The 12558-nt window shown below is 50.7% G+C and overlaps 1 protein-coding gene across 2 annotated transcripts in view; it reads left to right on the forward strand.

Annotated features, from left to right (window-relative positions):
* Window positions 1–12558, forward strand: part of LOC144169442 (polycystin-1-like protein 1) — a 433694-nt gene that overhangs the window by 44288 nt on the left and 376848 nt on the right. The gene's annotated exons all lie outside the window — the stretch shown is intronic.

Here is a 12558-nt window from a genome sequence, read left to right on the forward strand (position 1 = left end):
GTTTATGTAGTGGCTGGCTTTGCATTTTCCGTGCGCGCAAATTCACGCGTCATGCGGACGGTTTCGAAAGTGAGGCTAGGAAAGTGCATGGATAGAAGTCTTGTTAGGCGGCCGGGAATTCTCCTGACACGTGGGGACGTTTTATTCCTTCGTGTCCTTTCCTTCTTGGTCCTTTTCTCTTTCTCTCTTTCCTTTTCGCTGCTTACGCGGTGTGCCCTAGCCGTGAGCACTGAATAAAACATGCGGTGTTTGACATATCGCCCGTGCGTGTAACGGAAGGGAGTAACGTGTATATAGATGTACACTTATACGAGACGCGCTTATCCGATGGGAGGAGCTAGCGTCGCCATGGTGTGGCACGTGCACGCGACGTCTCGACTAAACTGCAAACAACGAAGAATCGTTTGAAAGGATGTGTCTAAGGAAAATAACAGGGCAGAGGCCGGAACCGAGAATCAAGATGGGGCCGAACTCGGTGGTCTTCTTTCTTTCTGGCGTCAGTCGGTGGCGGTCCTACATTCCATTCCTGTGACGACGATGATGATGATGATGTTCCTTGGTGAGTGGACACGCGGCACTTCGTCGTTGACACCGACACTGCCACTGATTATGGCGCTCGCGCTACCGATATCCATTTGAGTGATGTGCGTCTCGGGGCTTAGCCGCGCTGCATGGCCCTTTTCGCCTTTCATGGTCATCAAATGAGCAAAAATAGAAAATGACAGAAGGGAACCTCGAGAGCAACTTACGCAATGCAGCTGATATGGGTGGTCGGTTTACATTGATCACCCGAAGTTCGATTAGCAGTGGTGCAGCGAGCAACGAATAATTGCCTTTTTTAACCTTGATTTAAAAAATGCAGCCGTGAGTTAAAAATCGATTAATACTTATGTTCTTGAATTTATGTTCCTTTCTACGTCTTAGAAAGCCACGCACGAATATTCAAGCCTAAATAAATTACCTCTAATTAATATTAGGGATAATATTGTCTGTCCCGTGGTGCTGTGCCCATAATGTCATTGTTGCTGCCTCAGCGTTCTTTAAAACTGAAACTCGCTCGTTGTTATTAGCTTCAAAGGTCCAGCTCCTACCTGCTTGGCCTTGTCGCGCACGGTGCGGCCAGTCGCGCCACTAAAATGTAAAGCGACAGTGACGAACCTACCATGGTCACGAACCGCCTTCAGTAGCGAAATTTCTTCGAATCTGGACGCAGGTTCGCTATAATATAGTTTTGAGAGTATACGACTTCAGTGATTACCCGCCGCGGTGGCTCAGTGGCTAAGGCGTTGCACTGCTGAGCACGAGGTCGCGGGTTCGATTCCCGGCCGCGGCGGCCGGTTTTCTGATGGAGGCGAAAAGCAAAAACGCCCGTGTATACGAGATTTCGGCGCACGGTAAAGATCCCCAGGTGGTCAAAATCAATCCGGAGCCCTCCACTACGGCGCGCCTCATCGCCTGCGTCGCGTCGGCGTGTTAAACCCCACAATCAATCAAACCTCAGTGATTACCCGACTATCAATTCTAGAGCCGGATAATTTTTTCTGCGTGCCCTGAATATAGTGCGGCATATGAATTGAACTAGAATAATATCGTTGTCGGCTGCAGTCTTTACAGTGCGCAACGAACAACGACTCCTGTTACGTACCTTGACAAGATGAGAAAGGGTAAAGTTACAGCGGAACGATAAAGAAATAAAGACGGGGTCCGAGTGAATGGAAACTGCGTCGCTCTGCAGTTTTCATTCGTTAGTTTATTCGTTTCTTTTTCGTGCAGCTTTAATTTCCCCCTCCTGATCTTGTTGTCAAAGAGTGCAACAGCAGACGTCTTTCGTCGTACCTAAATAAAAGGTAAGCCATGAAGCGGCAAACTCTGAGATCACGGCAAGAAACGGGAAATGACAAAGTGCGAGAGAGAAGGTTAACGTCCACAAACGGTGCCCTCCGCCCCTGCGTCAAGATTTTTAATTAACGTCATTCTAGCTTGTGTTCCTCCTCTGGTCGTAAGGGTATGGCGAACCCTCTCTAACTTCGTGTGGGAAGCAAATAATAAAGGGATTCAAGTGTACGAATAGCGGCTTGTGAGAAGAAAAAAAAAAGAAGAAAAAGGCACATGGATGAGCAGCTCGCAAAAGGCAACTAAATGAAGTCCCCCCGGTGCTCTCTTAATTCGTTGCCGCATGCAACGTAGGCCGGGCCGCAGTATCTATACGGGGTCGCGTTAAGCAAAGCCAGGCCCTGCGCGCAAACTGTGTTGTCCGCCAACGAGAGAGAGAGAGAGAGAGAGAGAGAGAGAGAGAGAGAGAGAGGGAAAGAGCGAGAAAGCGAGAGAGAGCCGCGAGACAAAAGGAGGCAAATTGCCGAGAGCTGCGGGAATGAGATAAAACAATGGCTAGTGCGGACAGAGAGGACGAAGAAGAAAAAAAAAAAAAGTTTGGGTGAAATAATAATTTCGCTCGGAGCGGGCAGAGATATCCGACGGTGCGCAGCGGGCTGCGGCGCTTTCCCCTGCGGGAGACAAACTGGCGTAAATGCAGCTGCGGCGCGGCCGGACGAAAGAGAAAGGAAGGGATGGAGAGAGCGCGCTAGCTAGCTGGAGAGAGGGAGGAGGAGGGGGGAAATGCAGTTCGCTAGCTGCCGCTCTGCGATCCGCGAAATTAGGCCCACTGGCCCTTCGCCCCACGGCATGCCGTTGAGGTGGCGCCGCTGGCCTACCCTAATTTCATTCTTTCTCCGCATTTGCGTAAGGCGGTGCGTGTTTCTAAGCGCCCGTGCAAGCACCGGTAGAACGAGACAGAGGAACACACGAGCGAAGAATGATAGGGCGATACGGCGGCCGAAATTAAAACGTGAAAGCTGAACTGAACATAACGTCCCCCCCCCCCTTTCCTGGCAACGCATGTGACTTGCTTCTTCGTTTGCTGTTAGCCCAGCCCAGAACCTCTCTCTGCTATGGCGTCTGCACGGGCGCGGTCGCCTACTCTCTGTCTCTAAAACAAAGCTGGCCATTTGGGCTGATATTAAAATCTCGACTCCAGTTTTGTCTCGATCCTCCGCACGCTCCACTTTCTCGTTGCCGCCGGCTGTATGAATACATAATGCGGGCGCACGAAAAGTGCGCCCGGCAAGCCTGCACGGAGCAGCGATTCTTCTTTGTCTAACAGTGTACACGTGGTTCCGCCAGTGTGTATTTGCAGCCAACGGTAGCAGCTTCCCTGGCGGAGCGAGGGCGGAGGAAAGAGGCTACATCCGCCGCCCAAAGTCACGACGGATGGCCTCAGAAATAAAACATAGAGAAAAGGAGAGGAAAGAAAGAAGCGACGAGTCTTTCCATCCCTGAAGAAGCCAGCGTGAATTAGTGAAGAGTGCGGATTCAAGGCCACGCCATGGATACGTGAACAGCCGGCGGCCGATCACGAGCACAGCGGTGAAGTAAGATGGCAAGTTGGGCTAGTTGGTGCTCATTAAGATTCGTGGTGAAAAACAGCGCAAGGAACACACGGACAAAAAGGAAGAGTGGACGTCCACTCTTCCTTTTTGTCCGTGTGTTCCTTGCGCTGTTTTTCAAAAAGGAAGAGTGGACGTCCACTCTTCCTTTTTGTCCGTGTGTTCCTTGCGCTGTTTTTCACCATGAATCTTAATGAGCACAGCGGTGGTAGGACGCACACCCAATCAAGTGCCCGATACGAGCTAAACAGGACCGACAAAAGGCTCTGACTATTGCGCGCTACCCACGTCGACGAAGTGAAGCGTCGCTAACTTTTTCCTGTCTCGAAAATGCGCAGTCCGCGCTTGTGTAACTACAAACTACATACATAAGAGCGCGTTTAGTCTCACCATAACGCGGACAGTCCGTGTGTTGTCTTCGTTCTCAGAGGGTAAATAGAACTCCTTTGAGAGTGCCGTATAATTAAAGCACGAGCCGTATTGCTGCATAGCGTGCGGCGTTCAATTTTTGGTTGAACTTGGTGGTTACGCATGAAACAAGAGTGAGGGGAAGGCAGTGAAAGAGGCGACGCCATAGCAGCACGTGCCGCCCTCCTCCTTTGCACCTTTTGCCAGACGCTCCTCTCCGCCTTCTTTCTGCCGTCGACGCTGCGTTCGCTCACTCGGTTACGCTGCGAAACCCAGGTAACAGATGCCAGTAGGCGGCGCCCTAAAAAATGAATGCCCAGATCGCGCGTGCTTGATATGGGTTGCTGCTCAAGCTACAAGCCACAGGTGATCGGTCTCTTTCCCGTCTGCTCTCCTAAATTTTTCGTGCCCCTCGCGATATTGTAGTGCCGAAGACGGGCTGCGGCTAGTCCACTCGGCAAAATTTTGGGGAGATCCCAATAGCGCGAGCTCGAACCTTTCCTAGCAGGCCTTGTCTTCTTTCTCTTTCTTTCTTTCTTTCTTTCTTTCTTTCTTTCTTTCTTTCTTTCTTTCTTTCTTTCTTTCTTTCTTTCCACAGGTACATGATTTTTGCCTCGTTTCCGAATCGTTTACAGAAAGCATATTATTTCATATTACTGGCTAAAGCGTAGTCACGAAGATAGGCAAGAGATATAGTGTGCTGCGTACCATTGCATCTGTCGCGAGGACGCAGGAATGGGGCACGATTTTTAGGCGCGAATCCCCTTAGGACCTCGGGCTGTTGGCGTCACACTCGTTTGCGCTAGACCCGCCGCGGTGGCTCAGTGGCTAAGGCGTTGCGCTGCTGAGCACGAGGTCGCGGGTTCAATTCCCGGCCGCGGCGGCCGCTTTTCTGATGGAGGCGAAAAGCAAAAACGCCCGTGTGTACGAGATTTCGGCGCACGTTAAAGATCCCCAGGTGGTCAAAATTAATCCGGAGCCCTCCACTACGGCGCGCCTCATCGCCTGCGTTGCGTCGGCGCGTTAAACCCTACAATCAATCAATCAATCGTTTGCGCTAGAACGTAACGCGTACTGAAAAACACCGGGGCACTCGTTTACGCCTCGCGCTAGAATGCTTTGTAACGCGTACTAAAGAAACACCGGGACACTCGCCTACGCCTCGCGACAGAACGCTTCGTGCTTCAAAGACGCGAGACATTTACAGCAAAAGCTGTATACCTCTACCCCCCAACGGTTTCATCTCCGTTGGCAAAAACGGCAAGGTGCCAAGAATACGCTTATACACTGCCTGCTTCGCCCCGCCCCAGGTTTCACATGAATGGAAACGTCCCGAGATTTTTATATGGGAATTTATCTGTAATGAGAAGACTTTTCGCAGTATATGAAAGTGAGGGCTTTCCACAAGTTCAATCGTTAGGGGGTTTGGTTGACCTGAATTTTTGTAGTGTTACCTTGTTCATTTAAAATATTATTATTATTATTATTATTATTATTATTATTATTATTATTATTATTATTATTATTATTATTATTATTATTATTATTATTCACTTGTAGGCCTCCTTAAAATACGGGAAAGGCTAACGAGAGCGACATATGGTCGCCGTGCTTTAATTTCTTTATGCGCCAAGAGCAAACTGTTTGCATAAGGAACGTGCCGTCATATGTAAACAGCTTTGAGAGAATCGTTTCATGACAGGAGGCACGACTCTCATTCGACTCCTCCACCCATCGCGTGCGGAAGGGAATTAGGGTTAGCTTGTCGGCGCTCCGCGCAATAAGATGGTATTCGCAAGGGCGCTAACCTTAACTGGCTTTAGGTGAAGCCAAGGGCTGCTTCACCGTTTTCCGCGTCGCATACGCACCCGGGAATTCACGCGCACGCCCTCTGTTCCGCGGACAGACTCGTCTGAATACGAGCCTCTTCTCCCCGGCGTCCCTTTTCAACCCGCCAACCGAGCGCGTTGTTTAGAGAAGCGCACTGCGCACTCCCGGTTCGGAAAACTGCACGTGCGACCTAATTACCTCCGTGGCGAGGCCCGAATTCCCTCGTTGGTGACCTGTCGCCCGAGTGGACTTCGCAGGAGCAGGTGCTATTGGAGCTAGCTGGCAATGCTCGCTCCCCTTGGGTCGACGCATGGACCAGAAAAGCTGTTTGGGTGCCACGAGGCTTCTTACATCGCATTTCTGCATGTGTGTAGGCAGGATCGCGACGCGATGACTCTAAAAAGTTATGGCTTGGAGATTAATTTTGACGGCAGGCAGGGATGTGTGGCCTAACAGGAAGCAGTACTCCGAAGCAGTCACGTGGTGTTGCAGTAAACGTCACGTTACTAAGTTGAATCTTCGCTACTGCAGTTTGTTTTCCAGCGGTATACATATATTTCTGCAGCACCCGAGCGATAGAAAAAATTAAATCCGTTCCACTCAATGTGAAAGCTGTCGGAAGGGAAGAGCAGTGATTCGCCTTAATGGGCTGCAGCGCCGTTATCCCCTCACTCTTACCACCCAATCCAATTCAAATTTCCCGCCTTTGCAGTGCTCGCGCGCCCCTGCCTGAAACTGCGCCAGGGGGAGTTCTGTTTTTGTGTGTGTGCGTGCTTGCTTTTCCTCCCGCACGTGCCGGCGGTGCACGTACTGCCACTTTTTTTTTTTTTCGCTTAATCGTGAAAACCAACCAAACGACCGTTCCTAACTAAATGAACGCGGGTGCTGCGGTTAATTACGTATATCTTGCGTCAAATGCGCCTACAGTTTTCTTGCGCTTAACAACGGGGAGATGTATGACATGCGCCAGCGGTTCACGAGCTTCGAACGCTTATGACTATATAAACCGCTTGGTTTTCGAAGCCTCTGGGTTACGCCGTGACGACAGCCGCTACGACGGAACGCCGTGTCTCTACTTGGGTCCAACGAGCGAGCTACGACGATAAGGCGAGCCCCTAAAGTGCTCTGCACCTAAAAAAGTCAGGCAGTTCCACTCAACGTGAAAGCTATCTAGTCCGCAGCAATGATTTGCCAAAAGGGCTGTGGCGCCAGTTTCGGTATCAGGCTAGCCTTGTTACCGAAATTATTCAAGAGAGGTCGCCGCAGCCGCTGAAAATGCCTATAAAGAGACACTGAATTGAGTTCTCATCAATTTGGGGTAATTAATGCGTTGATTCATAATTCTTCCTCATATTATATTATTGTGCGGTTATGTGCGGCCTAGCAACGGCAGCCTCGGGGCAAAGGCGCAGCGCAGATTACCATAGCACTTTTCATATTTCGAACGTGTGCCTGTGTGGCCCAATGGGATTATCATGGGCTTCGTAACACGAGGGAGTCAGGCTCGATCCCGACCACAGGAAACGGTGGTCTTTTCGAAGCCCCTGTTTGGGTGCGTGGCGCTGCGTTACGCGTTACTGCGGTGGCTAGACACCGTGGCCCCGGACGAGCCCGGTCGATATCCGGTTACACGTAGGTGTCGGTCGTCGCGAGGAGCGTGGCATATTATACTTGCTTGCTTTCATTTCGCGGCGGGCTGCACACTTCCCCGCAAGCAACTGAGACGTGTGGGGAAGCAGTTCTACCGAAGTTGATGATATAGGCATGCGTGGGTTATTCAAAGCTTTCTACGAAAAGTGATTGTTGTAAATTCAGTGTAAACGAATTTGCATGGCTTGTGAGCAACGTAGCTCGCGTACATTACGACTGTAAATTATTGGTCCAAATCAGCCGTGATTTGGTGACCAGGTTTGAAACATTCCAGCCGCACTGAAGGCGCTTCGTCGGGGTCTTGTGTTTCTGGCTGCATTGTATAGTTCAACTTACCTTTTCCCTCGCTTTATAGCACAAATTTAGAGCTCTCGGGGAGTTATAAGGAACGGACACCAGGTTTTCTCTTTTGGGACCACTGCGGTGGCGTCACGCTGGGTGGCTATGGTGTTTTGGGCTGTCTCAGCCTTCTCTTTTTAGACGTCGGTTTATTACGGGGAAACTGTAGACCTTCATTTGGCGCATGAACATTTCTTTACTATACACGAACTCGCTATCTGTGGAATGTCGTCCAGTGTATTCGCGGCGAATGCGCCGTCACAACTTTCATCAGGTTGTAGTCGCATGACGAGGAAACGAATACGTTTAAATGCTTCTTCAAAGTAATTAACGAATGCTCGCTAGCTCTCGTAGAAAGTTCTGAACTTCGGCTTCAACTGTAAATGCTCAGCTGACAAAGTGATTTGAAGCCGTTATCACTGCTTACTTGGGGTGGTCAGCATGCAGAAAGGACCCAGGTATGGAATTCTGTTTTTTGTTAGGGGAAGGGGAAGGGGGGGGGGGGGGGGTGACCACCCGAGGATGTTTAATGTGCACCGACATGTCGACACACGTTTTTTTTTTTTCGATCTGTCAGAAAAAATTACTCCCACCTCCCCTCGCGGGAACCCCTGTGTAGGTGCGACGCATAGGGGGTTCCGTTGTTGTTTCCGTTAGGTTGATTCTCCTATCGCGTGAAACGTGCCGTGAGCCCCCTGCCGCGGCTATGACGCAACGTGGCGCGGCTATGACGCAACACAATCCACTTTAATCCAATCCAATCCAAGCCAAGCCAAGGCAATCCAATCGAATCCAATCCAATGCCCCTCGCGAGATAGTGTTCGCTATCGGAAAGGAGAGGGGGTAGGTGGCGGAGAGCGCAGCTCGCGCGGCGAGGAGAACGGGGGAGGGGTGTGGACGGACAACGACAACGCCGTATGGAGGGACAAGGCGAGTGAATGAGATGCCGTCGCATCTAAAACAAACGGTGCGTCCGGAATCGAACCCGCGTCCTTGGGCCAAGCTGCACAACGCCCTGGCCTGTGAGCAACCTCGAGGGGTGCAGTCTTGAAATACAACAATAAGAGGAACTGAGCGCGAAGTCCCTAGGGAGGAGACACTAAATGCGTTCGGAAGGTCTATGCTTCGAACCTTTAGATTAAACTTTTTTTTCCCTGTAATCAGCGGAAGAGCATCGTTATATATTGAGAAAATAGGTTCCGATCCGTATAGAAAAGGCACTATAAAAGTCTAGTCTACGCTGGACTAGACAGGGAGAGATGAGGCATGCAGTGGAGGGAACACTTAAGGCAGATGACAAAACACACCAACTGAAAGCAGTGCGTGCGTTTTTATTGCATGTTATTCTTTCTTTAAAAAACTAGAACCCGCCATTGGATTCTCATCTAGCATGGCTTCCTATGCCTGACCTTCAATTCCGGCTATGATGTGCGGTTGTGTTCAAGGCAGGGAGAGCGAGAGAGCGCGGTGAATCCGTTCAGCTCGGGATCTCTCGTTTCACCGCAGTGCTGCCCCGCAGTACTCCCTCCGATCCCTGCTATTCCGAAGGGAAAAACCCGTTTCCTCTCGTGTTGCAGCTTTGACCGCTGTGGCGGCAGCGAGGATCGCTTGGAATCTCGGATTCATGCGTGGTTGCTGGTCGGGCCGCCTCAGGTTTATCTCTGCGCTTACCGTGCCTAGCGACCCCTTTATACACGCCAGAAGCGGTTTTGGGTCTCTTTATATCGTGCATGCTGCGGCTGTTCCCTTACACGCCCCGCCTTCTTTTCTTGTAGTTCAGTAGTTTCGTTTCCTATTGCACTTTTTCCCCGTCTGTGCATTTCTCGAGCCTGAGTTTCGCTCTGTGATTTTTCGACGTGGATGCTTTTGATGCCAGATATCCTCCGCACCCACCTCTCCGGTTCCATTTCTCTCGTATTTTGAATGGGTACCTTTTAACAGTGCATTTTTTTTTTGTCAGTGGGCGCATGCAAATTTGTTTGCAATAGTACGGCTTGTGTGCAAACGGCGTTTTTAAAACATTTGGTAGGGTATATTTTCATTCCTGTTTTCCTTTCTTCTTTCGCCTCCCTGTGTCGCTTTTTTTTTCTCGTTTTTTTTTACCTGTCTCTCTACAAAAGTTTCCTTCCTTGCAAGGGAAATGTTACATGAGACACGTGCAGGATACACCGCATGCCTGGATTTCATATTTCCTGTGACGAACGTGTCCCGTAAAGGTACGTGCACACTAGCGTCGAACTTGCCGTGCCGCCCTGCCGACGGCCGCCTGCGGCGTCGCGCCGCGATGCCGGTCAAGGCTGCGGCGCGACGCCGCTGGCGGACGTCGACAGGGCGGCACGGCAAGTTTGACGCTATAGTGTCCACGTAGCTTAAATGAGGAACCAGGTCTGTAACCATAGCGCCCTGCGCTTGCTTAGCAGTCTTAAGTTACGTTTATTCCTGCTCGGAAAAACTGTCATCTGAAGCGTCTGAAATGCTTCAGCGGAAACTACTGCGATTGTGTCTTCGGTGTGTGAGGCCTCGAAACGTACGGATTCAAGTTTTGTGTGCGTCTGCGCGTGCGGTAATTGTGTTTCACGCCATAGGATGCTCGGGTGCACTGTTCTCGCATACTCATTGCGAGGGCGAATGTTTTCGTTTTCATGATCTGCAAGTTCTTCCGGCTGTTCTTCATAATGGGGTGGTCTTCTGTAAACTACGCTTCTTCCGCATTTTCGTATGTTTTCTTGTTTTGCATTACTCTGTCTCCTTCCGCGTTCCATCCCCTTGCTTTGATAGTACGCACTAATAAGATAGCGCTGGCGGAACCCTAACCGAGGATAGCCTGGGAGCTTCAGTTGTCAACAAAATTGTTTGTTTAGTTGATTTTGTTTTAATCCCCTGATAACACTTCTTTTTTATTTGCCGCCAATGCCCCGAGAACACGCGCTTCGCTTTGAACGCAAAGTGACTGCACTAAAGCATACCTCAGCACTCGCTCGGTACTCTATTAAACGTTGACAACTAAAGCTTCCGTTCTTAACATGGAATCAAGAGCACGGCTTAGGGCCGCGACCTGCCCTTTTTAATGCGGTTGTGTCGATTAAGATTGCAAGAGGATGAGAGAGAGAGAGAGATAGAGAGAGAGAGAGAGAGAGGGGGGGGGGGGTCTAAAATCTGTGCCGGAGCGGCCAGCTTCTTTCTGCCGTCGTCTTGGTTCGGCATGGAAGCGCGGTGACCGTCGCCTTGGAAGTTACCCCCCCTCGGGGACACGTTTACGAGCGTTCCGTGACAAGTTTTTCCCAAGACGTCGCTATACCGGGGCCACGGGTATCGACCAGCGGCTGCCTCCTGCCTATAGCATGGACAAGGTACTAGCCGCGCATCCATTTAGGAGGCTCCGAGCTCGCGCCGCACGGGCGAACGAACGCATGACCGAAGCTTGCAGCGCTTCGGGCTCGGCCGCGGACGATATAGTACGTCCTATAAAGTCAGCCTCGAAGAAGGGCAGCAAAGAAAAAAAAAAGAGCACTTCCCGGAGAGGAAGATAGAAAGACATGCTTGCTTGCGGTTTCTGTATTTAATTTTTTTTTGTCGTAGGAAAGAAGTTTGGGGGTGCGGGGATGTGGTTGAACTACTGGTATATGGCGTTCCCTCTCGCTGGATCGGAGGGGCTCTCGCCCCTCAATGATTCCTCTCTCTCCGCACAGCGTTTTGCGGCCGCGGGTCGGTTTCGTCGCAGCACGACGACGACTGCGTCCGCGACGGGAGTGCACGCGGAACATTCATCCCGGCGCTCTCCTAATAGCTGCGTTCCACGCAATGCCTTTGCCGTGTGCTCCTCCTACCCTCATTCCACCTCTTCCTTTCCCTTTTTTTGTTCGCTCTTTTGCTTCTCGCTCAGCGCTTCTTTAGGTTTTTCTTTTTCTTTTTTTTTTTTTTCCCCGCTTTGACGTAGAGCGCGCGTTTCCTAGCCCTTCGCGGAACGCGTCAGATGAGTCTTTATTATGATTATCGCCGCCTCTTGCTCCTTCTCGTGCACTTTCCCCCCTCGTCTTGGTCGCACTGCGGCGGGGCGTTTGCGCGAAAGCGAGAGAGAGAGAGCGGTCGGAAGCAGCAGCAGCGGTTGAGAAGCTGCGGGCGGTTGCTGGCGATCGTTTTAAACGCGCGCGCGTGCACCGCCCCATAAAAGCCGCCAAGTCGATGGTCATATGAGCTGCCGCCAGCCTTCCATTACGCGGTAACGGTCGAGAAGAGACCGCCGGCTGCGCGGCGGCGCGCCGCTGCGCGGAGACGGCTGCAGCGCGCTCCCCGTCGTTAGTTGTCGGCGTCGGGCATTCGAAACGTTACGTTGGCGCGCCATTCCATTTCCGTTCGCTCTGGCTGGGGTGCTATTGAAACGGCGTCGGATTGGGTTCACGTGCACACGAAAGCGATAGTGTATCCGAGGTTTAAAATACTTCCCCCTCTGATTCCCCCCTATAAAGAGAAAGGTGGCTGCAAGCTGAAAATTACTACTAACAGTTTACGATCAATACGTAATCGCTTTTAGTTCCAGTGACCTTAAAACGGCTGTGAAATGAAATGGAATGACGCTAACGATACACACACGTCATGACGAACGTAACGTTTTTAACAACTGCCTTAATTTGTGGAATCTTGAAATTCGTTGAAACAAAAAAAAATCGATGTTCTCTTTAAAAAAAGGAGCTGAATGTGGTTTTTTTGTTCATTGTGCAGTTTATCACTCGCTTTTAATGGGAAGGACTGTTTGCCTAAAACTGCTACAGTTTGGAAGGATCCGAAGAGTTGCCGGTTCCTGATACGGGGAAAAAAGTTACATTTTGGTGTTTACGGCGTTGGAGTGACGCCTGGGTTGTGAAACGCGCCGTAGTTGCGGGCTAAGGCT

This window comes from Haemaphysalis longicornis, unplaced genomic scaffold (genome assembly GCF_048455015.1).
Source record: "Haemaphysalis longicornis isolate Haplotype H1 unplaced genomic scaffold, Haemaphysalis longicornis Haplotype H1 scaffold_2, whole genome shotgun sequence".
Taxonomy (NCBI): domain Eukaryota; kingdom Metazoa; phylum Arthropoda; class Arachnida; order Ixodida; family Ixodidae; genus Haemaphysalis; species Haemaphysalis longicornis.